Below are 17435 nucleotides of genomic sequence, written 5' to 3' on the forward strand. Positions count from 1 at the left end.
ATCATATATTTGTGAAAAACATTATCTGAGTATTCATATGTTTTGGACTATTTAAAAAATGTCACCTTACATTAGAGTACTATCAAAAGCTCATAAAAACACACACTCTCAAAAAAAAAGAAAAAGAAAAAAAACACACTCTCACAGTTTAGCATCCAATTGATCTTTCTTCATATATGACTATTTTACACCACAGTTAAAATCCCCAACTGAAAAGACGAACAACTCTTTAAACAGCACACTTCCTTGAAGTTCAACCTTGCTCATCTTTGTTCAGTAATCCATACAAATCCAGTAATTAGTTCTGCTGTAGGCTTAAACCATCATATACAAATGGCATAAAATGTGCTGGCTTTGTCCTCCTTTCACTTAGCTATAAATTTCCTCTGAAGGTTTATTAATGAACAGCATAGTCACAAACACTCAAGCTGTCATAAAGCTCCTTGCTGTTAATTTACTGAAGCATATTCTCTACTGTCTACACATTTCCACACAGGATTTGTAAAACTGTATCCACCGACTGAAACTGATTTTTAGTAAGTATCCCCCCTTGCAAACTGCCCATTACCAAAGAGTACATCATTCCCTGTTAAATGTATAGCTTAGTGAGTGAATGACTATTTAGTCTACAGTTGTGTCTTGACTTTCTGTTGAATACCCATTTCCCTCTGTGCCCTCTTTCTGTTTTCCCAAGACTGTAGTTGCTTCATCTTTTGCCTTCCCAGCTCTAGATCAAGTCAAAACACACCCACAAACACACCCTCCAAGAATGGCAGGCAAAGGAACACCTTCTTTTGATTCCCTTGGGTTATCATGATGGCATGACCTGCTCTGTGAGAATGAATACAATAAAAAGCAATCTCTTAAAAGAGGCAGGTTCAGAGGCTAGAGATGGGAAAAGACACAATTAAAAAACTATAGCTTCCCAAGAAAGATACACTACCTCAAGAAAAGTTTCATGGGAAACATAAAATATTAAGCTGAACTCTGAAGGCTACCAAGGTTTATCGTTACATATGTAATCAATAACCTATACAATGTAAACCTGTTTAGGGAATAGAGATCAGTCTTATCCTCCAGAGGCATAAGAGGATAAGAACTGGGATGAAAATGTAACTTGAGAGCCTAGAAACAGTAAAGGCTTACTTTTTCTTTTTCTTTTCCCCTTTTTTTGGGAGAGTCAGCTGAGTCTTTATTTTGGAAAAAAATACTTTATTTGGCTTTTAGTCTGGGATATAGGTAAGAGGCGGTCCCCCAGAAAGTAAACCCCTCCCCACCCCAAGAGTGAGCTGAGGCCTGGGGCTGAGTTTCGGGTGGGTCTCCTGTGCCCTCCACTCCCCTGCACAGCTCCTTTCCCCAAGGGCTCAGAGGATAGCAGGGACCATAGCAGTAGTTCACTTGGGCATCAGGTGACTCAGACACCAGCTTGGGTCCCACCGTGGGACTCAATCTTCTCAACCACTGTCTTGGAGGAGCTGGTACTGGTTCGGTTGAAGGAGCCAGGGCCTCCGCCAGAGCCCGAGCTGGACTAGAAGTCCAAGCCATAGTTAAGGTTCCAGTAGGCTGGGCTCAGACCACCTGAGTAGCCACTAGTGGTTTTGGTATGAATACTCATGTTCTGCATCCCAAACTCCAGTGGGTTCTCCTTGCCCTCCAGCAGCTTGCAGGAGGTGGTGATCTCCACATCCAGGGCCATCTTGACATTCATGAGCTTCTGGTACTCATGCAGCTGCTGGGCCATGTCCTGTTTGGCAGTTCTCAGAGCAGCTTCCAGCTTAGCCACCTTGGTCTGAGCATCCTTGACAGGCAGCTTGCCATGATGCTTGGAATCCACGATGGGGGTCTCCAGGGAAACCCTCTGCTCTTTGAGGCCGTGGATCTCAGCCAAGATTCAGCTAATGTTTCACTTAATCTAAGAAATCTCTGTCTTCGTGCAACACAGGTCATCCCCATGCTTCCCAGCCAATGTCTGCAGCTACTCATACTTGATGTGGTACATGGTCTCAGCCTCAGCCTGGCTGCAATTGGCGATCTTCTCATACTGGGCCTTTACCTCGGCGATGATGTCATCCAGGTCCAGGGAGTGGCTATTGACCATAGACAGCACCATAGGCATGTCCGAGATCTGAGACTGCAGCTCACGAATGAATGTCCTCTCCATACAGCTGCCTATAGAAGTTGATCTCACCAGTCAGCCCTTCCAGGCAAGACTCCAGCTTACTTTGTTCATGTAAGTTTCACTCTCATTCTTCTTGATGAGGACAAATTCATTCTCCATTTCTGTGCACTCGTTGATCGCCTCCTCATACTCATTCTTCAAGTCCTCCACCAACCCCTTCATGTTGCCAAACTCTGCCTCCAGTCTCAGTTTCTCCTGGGCCACTATTTCCAGCTGCCTCCAAAGGTTGTTAATGTAGCTCTTGAACATACTGCCCACATTACTGCAAGCCATCTTCTGCTGCTGAAGAGTCCACTTGGCCTCCAGAATCTTATTCTGCTGCTCCAGGGTCCACACTTTATTGATGAAGGAAGCAAACTTGTTATTAAGGCTACTGATCTGCTCCTTCTCCTGGATAAACATGGCCTGGATGTCGGGGTCCACCAGCCACTTCAGGGAGCTCAGCAGGCTCTGGTTCACTTGGACCACTTTGATTGTCCCCATACTTCCAGCTCCACCAAAAACCCCAGCCAGATTCATGTTGGCACCTAGGCCAACCCAGTAGCTGCTGCCCACCCAGGAAACGGCCAGGGAGCTGATGCTGAGCCCACTCAAGTACAAGTGGCTGCTGAATACCTGGGGGCTATATGACCTCCTTTATCAACAAAGGAACCAGGAGAAAAATGATCCTTATCCCCTAACATTATGAAGCAGACAGGATATACTCCCACCTGGAACCTCTGCAACTCCCAAAGTATGACTCTCAATCCAGTTTCCCTGCAGTCACTAGCAGTATAAGCATTAAGACAAACTGTAGGGCATGGAAGGAAAAAAGAAAAAAACACTCATGGACAACAGTGCGGTGATTGCAGGAAGAAGGAGGGTATAAGGGGGTTAAATGGTAACGAAAAAAATACAATAAAAAATTTTTTTAAAAGACACACAAGACATCTAAGACACATAAGACATCAGAGTGGGGAAGGAAGTCTATGGCTGTCTCACAGTCAGTGAATGGAGGAAAGGGAGTCCAGGGTACACAGTGGCAACTAAGAAGAAAGAGAAACAGAGGCTCAATCCTAGGATCATAAGCAAACACTGACTTCTATAAAAACACAAAAATACTCCAATGCAACTAAAAAGAAAACAAACTGGGAATGATATTTGTAGAAACCAGAGCTAAAGGTCCATATCCTTAATTCACAATAATATTCATAATAAAATATTTTAAAATAGTAAAATATGAATTAAAAATGTAGGCTGTTAAAATTGTTCAAATTCCCTAATAATTAAAAATAGGATTAGACTTTTCACTTCAAAAACCAAAAATTGGTTTAATAACAATTTAAGAATTGTAAAAAATAATTTTCGTGTTGCTTATGTGAGTACAAATATTGGAAACAAGCTAACAACATGTATCCAAATACTATTTGACTCATAATTAGCTTTCTAAAAATCTTATCCCTGAAGAAAAAAGGAAGTTGGACAGTAATTTATGCATATAGCTCTTTACTGCAATGTAATTGGTAATAATAAAATTTGTAAACAACCTCTATGACAACAGAATAGTTAAATTATGATGATATTGTTGGCAATTAAAAATAATATTTTTAAGCACTTCAAAGTGGCAAAGAAAATATTTAAAAACAACAGGATATAACAAGATATAAAATGTTGTCGATTTGATAATATTTTAATTTTCTTTAACAGAAAAAATACTTATATGCATGACTGAAAGCCTGGTAAAGTAGGTCCAAGATCTCATCAAATTGACACTCTACGATTCCACAGTATCCGGAATAACTACAATGCAAGGGGCCTCCCACTAAAAGCCTAGTCACAGGCCATTGCACAGCACTCAATTAATAAATGTTGAATTAAACTAAGCACCAGTCTGAGAAATTTGGTAAGCACTGATTAGTGGTTCCAGGTCCTCTGCTTAAGAAGCAAACCCATTGAAGCAAAAGGTCTGGAACCACTAACCTACCCACTGAGGACTACTTTGTCCACAGACAGACCTTACTGAGGGAGTAGAAAACAGGAAGCTGAGAGCTAGATACACGGCATCTATTGAAGACAATTCCCTCCACAACGGTATCATTTGCCTTTATCATGTGGAGTTTCCATAAGTTTATTGCAAAGTTTAGTAATTATAAAAACCAAGAAAATACATCTGATTCAATCCTCTATTGTGTCAATTTGTTCTAGATGGTAAAATGGAGAGGATAAACAGGAAACAAAAGGGGTCTTGCTAAGAATGAAATCAATAAAAACTACATTATATCAATATAATAAAGCTAAACTCTGCATGTACCCATTGGAATTCTAGGTTTACAAACTTCCCCCCAACCTGAGCATGGTTTTTTTGAAAACACAGTGATTGCATCACCCCAATCTTCTTAACAAAGTGCATCAGTTACTTGGTAATTGAGTATGAACTTCAGATACTCCATTGCACAACTCAAAGAGTAGATACTTTGAAATATGGATCTGAACCTCCAATTCCTTTTCTTCCTTTTCATACAGGCTCTGGTAGAATTACCAGTGTGAACACAAATGAAAGTGGCAACAAGGACTGAACAAGAATCTGTGCTCAGCACCAACATTTGTCAGTCCAGCACTTAATGGCTGAATCAGTCAGACTCCTTTATTTGCCACAGACCCTTCCATCTCAGTAGCACCAGCACACATCTATACACTAATTGGGGGGCGGGGGAAGCACCATGGACTGATAATAAGGAGCCTACACAACAGAAACACCTTTTCAGATTCACTGCTATACATAAACCCATGTACAAATCTGAGAACAACTGTTATTTCTTAAGAAGTCCTGGTTAAGCTTACTCAGACATTTTAGGGCTTAAGATTCAGCATTAATTTTGAAGGTCAGAGTGTACACAGCACCAAAATTCACAAAAACCTAACATTCTCTCTAATTAGATGTGAAATACTAGAGCATTAAATCGTGTTTTCTAAAAATTATGGGCATGTACTGAAAAATGGATGAGGTTTTAGAGATACAGTCTAGACATTTCAGAATTTAAACATTCAACATCACTAGGGCCACTTATGGGAGGAAATACGTAACAGAGAAGTTTCACATAGGAGGAGCTAAGCACAGTTTGGAACACTGCTTTCTTAGTCATCTTTTCCCTCATCTATCTCTCCAATCCCCTGCTAAGACAGCCTCCAATGTGTGCTTTTACTGGCAGAGTAATGTTGCATTTGTTTTTCTTCAACCGTAGCATTCCACCCAAAATAGAAAAATTCGAATTTAACTTTTTAAATATAGATGGTATATGTTCTTTGGTTGTTTGATTTTAAGAATGACATAAAATTAAAAGGTATTTTAAGCACCATCTGTTCTCTTGCAACAATAGGCAATAATTTCCCAATTGTCTTATTTGATGTATGTGTTATAAATCTAGAGTACCCTTTATGATTATTGCAGTTGGTATTACTTTATGTAGCCCTCCGTGCCTGTGTGTATATTTAGAAACCAGGCTGGGTATCAATTCCCCTTTGTGCCATTCCTATTTCAATTTCCCATTATCATAGAACTGTTGACAAAGTCATTTAGTTACTATTTCCTGTCATGTCTTTCAAATCCACTGGAATAATACTTTATGAGCCCAGAAAAATGCAACTCTAGAGACATTTATTAAAATGTTTTTGACCTGTCCAATTCTTTTTTTTTTGACCTGTCCAATTCTTTAAATATGAGGACACAGTTACAAATGCTGTGGTTCAGTAAAACAAAAACTATAATGGCATTAACTATCTTCCAGTATTAACTGTGGTGGAATAAGCTGAGATGGCAGGTGCAGGCAGGGCCCGTCAACAAGACAAAACTGGAAACGTGCAAGTGCACCAGGTCCATGTAGCCATCTGCTCTGCATGAAGCGAATGAAAAGAGAGCAATGAACTAAGGCATTCATTTTCAAAGTCCTGATTTGTTAACAAGATCTGTGCAACGAACTCTTATGCACTACTGTGATTCTGTGACGCCCCTCAGAAAAAAATCCACTGCAAACCATCTGTCATACCCTACTGGGAAAAGCTAGAAGACTTTTCTAATAAACATCTACATTCTAAAAATTTTTTACTTGCCATAAATGACAAACATATTAAAAGGAAAGATGCTGGAAAATAACATGTTTAATATGGGTCATCTTTGTGTAGATTTTTTAAAAGATATAGATATACACTGACATTTTTGAAGATATATAAGGAGTTGTTAACAGGTTTTACCATTTCTTTTTTTAAGATTTGATTTATTTTTAGAGAGATGAGAAGGAAGGGAGAAAGAGAGGGAGAGAAACACCGGTGTGAAAGAAAAACAACAATCGGTTTCCTCTCATACACATCCTAACTAGGGACTGAGCCCATAACCCAGGCTTGTGCCCTCACCAGAAATCAAACCAGTGACCTTTTGCTTTGCAGGATGACGACCAACCAAATGAGCCACATCAGCCAGGGCCAGATTTTACCTTTGAAGAAAGGACTGGAATGGGTGTCATTAAATATGTTTATACTCTAATTTTTTTAATCATGGGTACATATTAATTCTTTCTTTTATTTTTGTACTTTTGAACACTGGGTATTTGGGTAGTAATATGAAGAGCCATAGTGATTTCTTTTCAAATAATTTTCTGTAAAATTAAAAGTATTTTAATATAATAACTTACTCAATGATTCCCAGCTCTTTGAACATTTGTTATAATCCAATTTTTTCCGATAAAGCTAGTACTACAACAATCATCTTTGTAAATGAACTTTTGCCTGAATTTTTATGAATTCTGAGGAGTGTAAAAAAAGGGTCAAAGGGCACAGCGATGTTGAGAGCTATTTATATATACTACCTATCTGCTTTTCAGGATGCTTATGCCAATTATACTGCCACAAGAAGTACAGAGTGCCCGCTCTGCTAACTATATTCCCACGTCCATTGGAACTTCCCTGTTACATTTACTAATAAGAAATCCTTCCCTATTATATTTTGAATAATACTGAAGTTTGAACAATTTTCCAATTTTATTTACTAGCAAAGAAATAGTTCTTCATTCTATTTCAATAATCATCAGCACAGCCCTGGCTGCTGTGGCTCAGTGAATTGAGTGCCCACCTGCAAAGTGAAAGGTTGCTGGTTCAATTCTGGGTCAGGGCATGTGCCTGGGTTACGGGCTAGGTCCCCAGTTGGGAGCGTGCAAGAGGCAACAGATCCTTGTATCTCTCACATATTGCTATTTCTTTCCCTCTCTTTCTCCCTCCCTTCCCCTCTCTCTAAAAGTAAATAAAATCTTTTTAAAAATTATCAGAACAGTCCATTTAAAAAATACTCAAAACTAAAGAACAATCCAAAGTATACATTCCTGAGATCTGGAAATACTCTACCAAGAATCACTGAGAATTATTAATAGGCCTTTAAAAATTTCCACTATGAGAATTTAGGAAGTTGCTGGAAACTACCTACTTTTTCTAACTCAATTGAAATAAAACCCTGGAGTATGTAAAAGCTACACGTGGACTACAGTCAAACTTAGCAGGAATCTTTAACATCCACGATGGCTTTCTTTCCAAGGATTTACAATACACGGTATTTCGAATTCAACATGGTGCCCAAGAGCAGGAGTATGTTTTTGAAGACAAAAGCACCAGCTCCTTCAATTCCTCCTCTCAGCAATACAGAACCCCAAACACTGTTAGTTGATGTCATACTTTTCATACTCCCCTCATTTTTGTGGAAAGTAAAAGTAAAAGGATCTGAGAAATCTGTAGAAAGATACAAAGCAACCTACCTGCCCAGCCTGCTATTAGCACATACCCTGAAAATACTATCCCTACAGCCACTGCTGTTCAGGCCTGAACTCCACCATCTTCCCCAAATTAGTATGGGGAGTGCCTTAGGTTAGAAATGACCCACGATGAATCCCTTTTTAAAATGTATTCAGCAGTAGAAGATGGTGCTATGTGACTGTCCCAGCTACCCCATTCTCACTATAGCCTGGAGGGGCACCAGTTAAAGGTCTCCCACAGGTAAAGAAACTCCAGTTGACCCAGGCAGGTCACACAAGTACCCCACACAGAACCAGAATTCTAACACAGATCGATGTGATTGGGCTGGGTTTTGTTTGCCTACACTCAAGTTAGCCATCGAAACACTTTTAGTAAGCAAGGAACACCTATGAAGATAGAGCAATGAACAATAACTTGTATTTCTGACAGTTATGAAAAAATAAACACTGGCATGCTTTCTCTAGACTTTGATTTTTAAACAGAACCTCTTCATCTCCCTAGTCAGATATACAAAGTATGGACTTTAAGTTAGGTCTGACCACCTTATGATTTGTAAGTTGCAGACTTCAGTGCTGCCTTGTCCTCATCTAAAAAGAGAGATGAGTATCCTGTTACTCCCCTAGGGCATTTTCCTCTATGTCTCCACCAGACCTATTCTCCCTTCTACTTCACCAGACTGGCCCCCTGAACTGACCCATCACCAGTGGAACAGGAAACAGACAGGCCCTTACACCAGACAGGCCCACCACTGAGCCAAAGTCAATTCCCAAACTGAAATTCTAGAAGAAAAATGCAGTGGAAATACAATCCTAATCCACCACATAGCTACCTAGTCCACATCACGACTCTGCAAAGCTCCTTATATATTTAATTTCATTTATTTTTCAGAAGTACTATACAGAAGCTATACTATCCATTTTACATGTGGGAAAAGGGAGATTCAGACAGGTTAGTTAAGTACTTGCTCCAACCACAGAGTTAGTAAAAAAGAAAGGGTAGGAATGGAGAGTCTAGCTAACCCTTGAACTTATACCCTTTCGACACTACAAAACAATGTTTCCCTCGTACATGAGTAAATAAAACTCAGCAGAATTACATACAGTCTGAGAGAGATTCAAGACAAAGCATATAGCTCTCCAGAGTGTCTGCCATCTCCACCACCCTGTGCTGTCTCCCTTGAGTGCTTCTGACAGCAATCCTATGGCGAGCATGGAATCTCAATGACTATTTGAGCTGTATTTCTGATTAAGCATTTTGAAGGGAGATGCAAGATATAATTAATTTTATAAAACTAACTTCGAGTAATCTCATGGAACATAAGGCATGCTATATTTTTCTTCCATAATGTTTTCTAGCCTTTTCATAAAAGATTATAAAATAGCAATAATAGTGAACTATACATGTACATATAATTCTCATCCCCTGCCCTGAAAATACTGATATATCTGACTATAAAACAATTTCCCAATATTATGGTTTCATTTTTCATATTTTAATGACATTACAACTCTAAGTTGAAAATTCTCTTACTTATTTATTCATTAATCACACTCACATATGATAAAAATCAAAATATCAAACAATACAGTAACAGTAACAGACATAAAAATCATAGAAATTGCACTCAACACTATAAGCAAAAAGGCATAAAAATACTGATATTGTTCTTACCTAAAGAAAGCACTTAGAAAAATACAATCTGATCAATACAAATGAAAAACAGAAACAGTTCTGGCTAATGTGGCTCAGTGGATTGAGTGCCAACCTGGGAACCCAAAGATCCCTGGTTTGATTCCCAGTCAGGGCACATGCCTGGGTTGTGGGCCAAGTCTCCAGTTGTGGGCGTGCAAGAGGCAACTGATCAATGTATCGCTCACACATTGATGTTTCTCTCTCTCTCTCTTTCTCCCTCCCCTTCTCTATAAAAATAAATAAATAAAATCTTTCAAAAATATATTTAAAAAAAGAAAACAAGAAACAATGCCTGGCAGAATTAGCTGTAAGCACTAAAGTTTATAAACAGTGTCACAGAGAATTAATCAGTGCTCTAAAATTTTGTGTTGGAAATCAACACAAAATTCAGAGTGTCTAAATGTCCAGAAGACACTCTTATTTTGCCTTCCTTATTCTAGAAAGAGGTAAAATACAATATTGGCCAGTTTGTAGGAGATAAATGTCTAGTAAATTAAAAATAATAGGTATGCGAAAAAGAGGAGATAACTAAGCACTAGGCTCCTATCTTACATCGGATTTTTTTAGGGCCTGCCTTACTGGGGCCACCTTTCTTCTTTGAATTGGCTAACATTGATTCTTTGAATTGCAAAGGTACAGACCTATTAAAGCAGTAATTGAGATTAATCACAGGTTTCTTCACCCATTTTTTATTCCCTTTGATATCTAAATATAAAAAACTTACTCAGCTATTACCTGCATCATTTTTAGCCTTTTTCCTGAGGATGAGTCCTGCCACTGGCACAGAGTGTTCTGTGGCCACGGCTTCTATGGGGAACTTCTAAACTACAGTTCCACCAAGGAGTTTCTGAAATAGAAGTGCTCATCCTCTCAATCACCTTGCTCAAAGCAGAGGGAGGGCAGACTATGGATCCACAAATTAAAGTCTATAGCCACTGACCCCAGTGAAATCCCATTAAAGCTTTCCTTTGAGTCAAAGAGGTCATAGCAAATGATCAAATAACCAAAACTCCCACAGGCTTAAAACTGGGCATCACATTTTGTTACCGTTTCATCAGCAGCAAATGAAAAAGGGGACCAGTGACCTTGACTGGCATGCCTTATTTAAGAAGTCTTATTTCACACTTAGCCTCTTTTGCTGAAAACAAACAAACAAAAAGAAATCGCCGTGTGGCTGGCTAGGGCAGGGGTTCTGAGCCCACTTAAGGAATTTTCCCACGTCCTCCTTTAACCAGCTTTTTCTTTAAATTACATAGTGTGCCAAAAGGCTACATATTTTTTAAAAGAGGTACTGCGTAAGAGCAAACAATTAGCAATTAGATCATAAAGTTTTCAAATTAGTTAAACTGCTAGCAGGAGAATCAATGGCCAGCAACAGGGGTGCCTACATTGGAACCCAGCTCCACAGCCACAAACTGCTCTTTATCTCCTATATTCTTCTTTCTAAGCCACATGTGGACATTTCCAACCACAACTTCTGAATCAAGTTAGGAACAGGACCACCATTTTAACATTACAGCTTCAGCAAGACAGAATGATTTTCCCAAAGAAAATCAGCTTATTTGGTGGTACAGGAGAAGTGACTTTATTCAAACAATCCATGTATTTTCTTTTTCTTGCCTTGTCCCAAAACTTTTCAAATAAAACATTTTCTTTTCTGCAATGAAATCTCAGGCATCATCTGATTTGATGTGATCACATTTTCAATTTTGAAAATAAATTTTAGGTATGGACTGGACAACTTTAGGTTCTCAGAACATTTTTAATGTGGTAGATTTCTACATTACATGGATATTTAAATTACATCTATAATTCTGTGCTGTTTGACAGAGCTGTCAGTGAATGTTAGCTGAAATATTTTTTAAAAAAAGAAAAAAATGTCTAAATGGGGAAAATAAAAAGATACACAAGATTCCTATCTTTGAATCTTGGTTCTGATGCTTTTGATCAAATGGCCTTGAGCAAGTCAATTAATCATTCAACAAACTATTTCTTGAGCATTTATTATATGCTAGGTAGAGAACACAGAAATGAACTAACAATATTTTTTAATCCTCGCTTTTATAGAACTTTGTTATATAAGTGCAAGAGAGAAAAACAAAATAAATTTGAATGTTATACATATATGTCAGACAGTAATAAGAAGAAATAAGCTTAAAGGAGATACAGGGATTATGGGGAGGGGGGTATAGGAGAAAGTTGTTTTCAGATATTTTAAATAGAGATGGTACTTACCTCTTTGATAATTTAGGTTCAGCTTTGATAGCCCAACTATAGTACTATATAATTACATTATTATATAAGAGATCAAGAGTTTATTTATTTTTGTCTTGTTTCCACTCATCACTCAAGTACAGAACTTGACATGAGCCTGGATCTTCAGCAATGCCCAGAGCAGAGACTGAGGGGGGTGGGTACAAGATTTGGGTAAGGAGGGAAACAGGTTGGAGAGGAAATACTGGAAGGGGATCCACAAGGTAATTGCCATGACACCAGAAGGCATCATTGACCACACTAACTGGCTGAGGAAGAGAATAGAGAGAAGTAATTGGCACAAGAGTGGTTTTCCCCATGTCCCTAGCACCCCCATGGAAGCCACATGTTTAAAAATGGACATGGAGGAGGAAAATGGCTGCCCAGGAGGACTCCCTACCCACCCTGATTTCATATCTGATCCCACATCCCTACTGCCATTTGAAAATGGGCATAGCAAAAAGAGAAAGCAAAATAAATTACATAACAATCTGATGAGGGTGCATGAAAGAGGGAGAGAAAGAGGGGTTGAAAACATGTAAATGATCCCCTACCTCAATTCCCCAGCCTATTCCTTTTCCCCTTTCCCCCAAATCACCATCCAACCAGACAGAAATATAAAGGTCTAATTCACTCAAAATTCTTCAATTTTTACAAAAGGAACAGGGTAGAGCAGAATAGGGAGCAGGGGAAGCAGGCAGCTGCAGGAGTAGGGCTTGAGAGAGGCTATGCTTCTGTCTCCACCTGAGACTGGCTCCCTGTTTTTGCACAAAGAAATAAAGAAAGAAAAAAAATAGCCCTGGCTGGTGTAGCTCAGTGGATTGTCAGCCTGCAAACCAAAGGGTCACTGGTTCAATTCCCAGTCAGGGTACATGCGTGGGTTGCCAGCCAGGTCCCCAGTAAGGGGCACGTGAGAGGCAACCACACACTGATCTTTCTCTCCCTCTCTTTCCCCATTTCTTCCCTTCTTTCTAAAAATAAATAAATAAAATATTTTAAAAACAACAAAACAGGAAAAAACTTAGAAAGGGGTTTAAAAACAAAAAAAAAAATTCCAAAAAGAAGTCACTGAACAAAAGTTTATACTTAAGAAATAGCTATATACAGTACACTCATCTCTTTAACCTTCATGCTACTCTCTTATATTGTTATTTTATCTTGCCCAATATGTTTCCTTCTTCCCTCTAAAAATATTGTACTAAAGGGCACATTTACAGGACATATCCATGAAACTTCCAATTCAGCAGGTGCCCAAATACCTATTAGTTATTACAGAACAGAGGCTACTAATGATATATTTGGATGTTATTACACATCTCCAATTTATAAGAAGATAAGCTGATGGTTTGGAAATCAAAATATCTTTTAATAGAAAAAATTATATCACATCAATGGATTTCAACCCAATCATACAAAGGCCTTATTTAATTTACCAAATACCTGTGGGTCTCAACCCCAAAGCATCCACCAGACTCACCTACGGGAATTTTTAAAATGTAAATGCAAAATCTCCTCACCAGAGATTCTCATCCTGTTGGTCTGAGCGGGGCTAGGAGTCCATGCTTTTAAAGCTCTACAGGGCTGAGAACCACCCTATGCAGAGACAACATCTGTCTAAAAACGTCAGTGGCTTGCCATTTACTTAGCCAGCCTTCTTTATAGTTATGGTTGGCCATGGGATATAAAAGGAAGATTTCAGGTAGGTCTCAAGGAAAGATTCTTCTCCCAGGCAGGGGCTTTCTAGTCCACTGCTGGAAGTCTCAGATTTTCTGAATCCCACAACTCAACACTTTATTAGAGTAAAATAGAAACAAATGTGAATATTATGTCTAAATACCTCTTCCAGATATGTAATTACTAACTCCCCAGTTGGAGTACAACCTCTTAAGGACAAGAGATCTTATGCTTCTTTTTCTCTACATAATACTGTCTCTTATTCCCATCAAGCCCTGTAAAAAAAAAGCATCATACAGCCACCTATCAGCACTGTACCACCAGGGCCCAGGAAACAGAAAGAACAGGTAAAAAGAGAAAATGCAGAATATAAAAACCCCTATGGTTCACAAATTTGTAATATAGATGCTTTATCAGACACTTAAAATTAGAATGCCAAGAACTGTTAAATGAGCAATATGAAAAACAGTCCATATTTGCTTTCTTTCACAAGCTACAAGAATAGAGAAATGTCACTCTATTAGTATTTTGTGATGTAAAGCATATTAACTTATAACCTAGTGGTTCACCACTAAAATGATTCCTGATTGTTTTAATATATACTGCTGCCCAAGATTAAAGGGTTTGGGGGAAGGATGCTACCTGATTTAAGAAAAGCCAAATTTAATTTTACAGAAGGATTGAACTATAAAATAAAATGAACCCATATCGTGGTTTTTGTATGCGAGAAAATGTAATAGTTGAAATCCCTACCAGATGAAAAAGAAATCAATTTCAAAATTCTATCATCTCTTTTTAAACTTGTTCGAACGTTTGAGGATTCAAATGTCAGAATGCATTAAAATTAGATAGTGAAGTAACGCTCCTGGAGTTCATAGGAGAACATTCCCAACTATGCAGTGCAATTTTTCAACATTCTGGCATATCATGTTAATAGAGTATCACCTATAATAAAATTAATGCAAATAAGAGATATCATTTTGGAGTTAGCAACTATTACCTCTCCTTCCAAGAAGATAACATTATTTATCATGCCATAGATAAGTCTCTCCCACCGCACAGTGTCATAAATACACCACTTCTGATGGTGTAGGCTAGATACGACTATCCTCAAGACAATGATTCTTTTTTACTCAAAAAAAAATCAGTAAATAACTTTTCTTCCCTTTGAGACAATCACAGTGCTTGAGGCTGATGCAACACAAAAACAAAATATCTTCACAAATGTCTCCAAACAGTCAAGCTGAAAATCTAAGCCAAAGTTTCATTTAACAGCCTGTCAGTTTTTTGATGTGAAGCTAATGAATGCAGTGGCAAACAAATCCATCAAACCTAACATCAAAACAACTGCATTTCATCCCACCAAACGGAAAAATGAAATACAACCTGCAGGCCAGCTCTTTGATCCAACTCAGCCAGGAAGCAGCCCTGTGAGTGCCACTCAGCTGCTGCACAGAAGTAATCACGGACTCCGCTTCACCACAGAAAGAATACACCACAAACAGAAAACATTCCCCTCGAATATGTACCAACCTCTTATTTCAACTGTTAATCTATGTTACATATTTTTAAACCTCTACTACAAAAAATAAATATAGCATTTCACTCTAGATTGCTCTGATGTTCAAAGCTACTATAATACCAAAGATAAATAACTTGGCATTTGATAGCACGTCCCATTCATACCACAACTTTACAAACAGAGGTTTATTACAAGCCCTCTGCTCTTTACGAAACCTCCTTGAAGACAACTAACGCATCTTTCTCCACTGTACACGCACACAGCACAATTCCTGTTGCAGAGGAGAAAATCGCTGAGCACTCACCAAAGCCAAACACTGCCTAAGTCAGTAGTCAAACAAGCATGTGGCTACACAGAACATTCTCCTCAATTTTTTTCAGTGAAACTCTTACCTCTGGCTAATGAAATGGGGAAAATTACATAACTGCTTTGTCAGGTAGATGTGTCCTCTGAAGACAAGACCTTCTGTTCTGTAGTATCACGCAGGATTTGCTATGCTGTATTTTGCAAGCCAAGGCAAAAGAGAGAGCTAAATAACCCTCATTGATGAGAGGAGCAAGAGGAATAGTAAGGATATGGGGCATTAGTGGAGATTTTTAGAAACAGGGAGAGTCAAATTACGCTGGCATCAAGGCTAAGAGGTCAATGCCCCTCATGCCCACCTTTGCCCATTTTCTGAAGATCTTCTCTATAATCTAAGTGCAAAAAAAGCCTTCTGCTGTGAGATGAGGCAGTTTGGGTAGATATGATTAAAAAGAGGGAGGGATTACTGGAATTAAGTGCTAAAAAACAATATACTGAAAGGCAGTAAAATATTCACATAATTATAGTTGTTAAGAATATAAAGCATCTAGAAATTTGCTAAAATTTGGAAGATAGCTACTTGGGCTTAGCACAAATAATGGAATGGGAGTTCCAATCAATGTTAGTCTTTTCTTAAACATATATACCACATACCAAAAGGACAGTAATACATTCAAAAGAAATCCACAGAAATCCCCTCTCCCATCCTACTCCAGAGATGCCTCCAGAAGGCAAGCAGCCAATGACCAAGGAAGCAGCCCTTGATTCCTTGCCAGAGCCAACTTGACTTTCACTTCTTTGCTCTCATTAAACACATAATCCTCCAACTGATGAATTCATAGAAATATGCATGGTGCCTGGTATACAGCAGACAAGCACTTTGAATAAATGGAGCTCTGTTCAATAGCAGCCACCTGAATGGGCTAAAAAGCTCATATTAACCAAAGTCCACTGGCAGTCGAACAAAGATAATATACCAGAGAATCCCTGAGGATCACCTTTTCAAACCCTGGTGCCATTTTTTAATTAAAGAATAGCGTTCTGTAACAACGCTTTTCTAAGTCATGAAAATAAGAAATAACTAGTTTGCAATATATAAAATATAATCAGTGGAGATCCCACATTAGTTGATTAATGCTGCACTATAAACAAATTATTAGATGCTTTCATATACTCAGATCAAGTATGTGACATGTAGCCCTGGCGGGTGTGGTGCAGTTGGTTGGGCATCATTCTGAGAAACAGAAGGTTGCAGGTTTGGTCCCTGGATGGGGCATGTACAAGAGCAACTGATCAATGTTTCTCACTCTCTCTCCTCCCTTCCCCACTATCTAAAAATAAATAAATAAAATCTTAAAAAATATATGATAGGTAAAGCAGATATCACCCCCAAGTGCCTCAACTATGAAAAAGCATGCCATTATTTTCTAAATTATCCCTTCCAAATGCATAATTCATCATTGCTTTTGACAAACAACTTGGTTTTTTTCAATAATTATCATTTAGAATACATAGAAAAAAGCAAAGAAGTAACACAAAGTAACAAACTTGGTAATCCTGAAAGCTAAAAGTCCTTTAAGTGCAACTGACTATTGATCTACCATACATTTGTTCCCAAGCAAACACAAAAAACTAATTGTCCGACTCACTAATTTTCCAAGATGCATGTGGCACACACACCATAAATTTGTAAGGTTGCCTAAAGAAACAGACATGAAATCAATAAAAATATATCAAATAAGTGGTAAAAGGAACTAAAATTTGAAAAAATATCACAGCACACTGTAGTGTAACAGAACTTATTAACTGAGAATAGCCAAGAAAACATTAATATTGAGGAAATGATTAAAAAGTATAAGGCTGTTTTAATGAAAAATTCTGAATTGTATCCATTACAAGTTTAGTTTCCTATTTTTAAGCAAAATAAATAAATTAGATACATGACTCCAGGTAGACTCTTAGTATACCACCAGGTCAGCTATTCATCAGAACTCTCTATGCAGAACTCTAGGTATGCGGAATGCCTAGATATCCATCTGA

General features: G+C 38.3%; 1 protein-coding gene and 1 pseudogene across 3 annotated transcripts in view; both read right to left on the bottom strand.

Moving 5' to 3' along the window:
- KDM4C (lysine demethylase 4C) overlaps positions 1-17435 on the bottom strand; it is a 404720-nt gene that overhangs the window by 266496 nt on the left and 120789 nt on the right. The gene's annotated exons all lie outside the window — the stretch shown is intronic.
- Positions 1167-3012, bottom strand: LOC118997640 (keratin, type II cytoskeletal 8-like; annotated as a pseudogene).

This window comes from Sturnira hondurensis, unplaced genomic scaffold, assembly GCF_014824575.4.
Source record: "Sturnira hondurensis isolate 20B ecotype Veracruz unplaced genomic scaffold, ASM1482457v3 Scaffold0013378, whole genome shotgun sequence".
Taxonomy (NCBI): Eukaryota; Metazoa; Chordata; class Mammalia; order Chiroptera; family Phyllostomidae; genus Sturnira; species Sturnira hondurensis.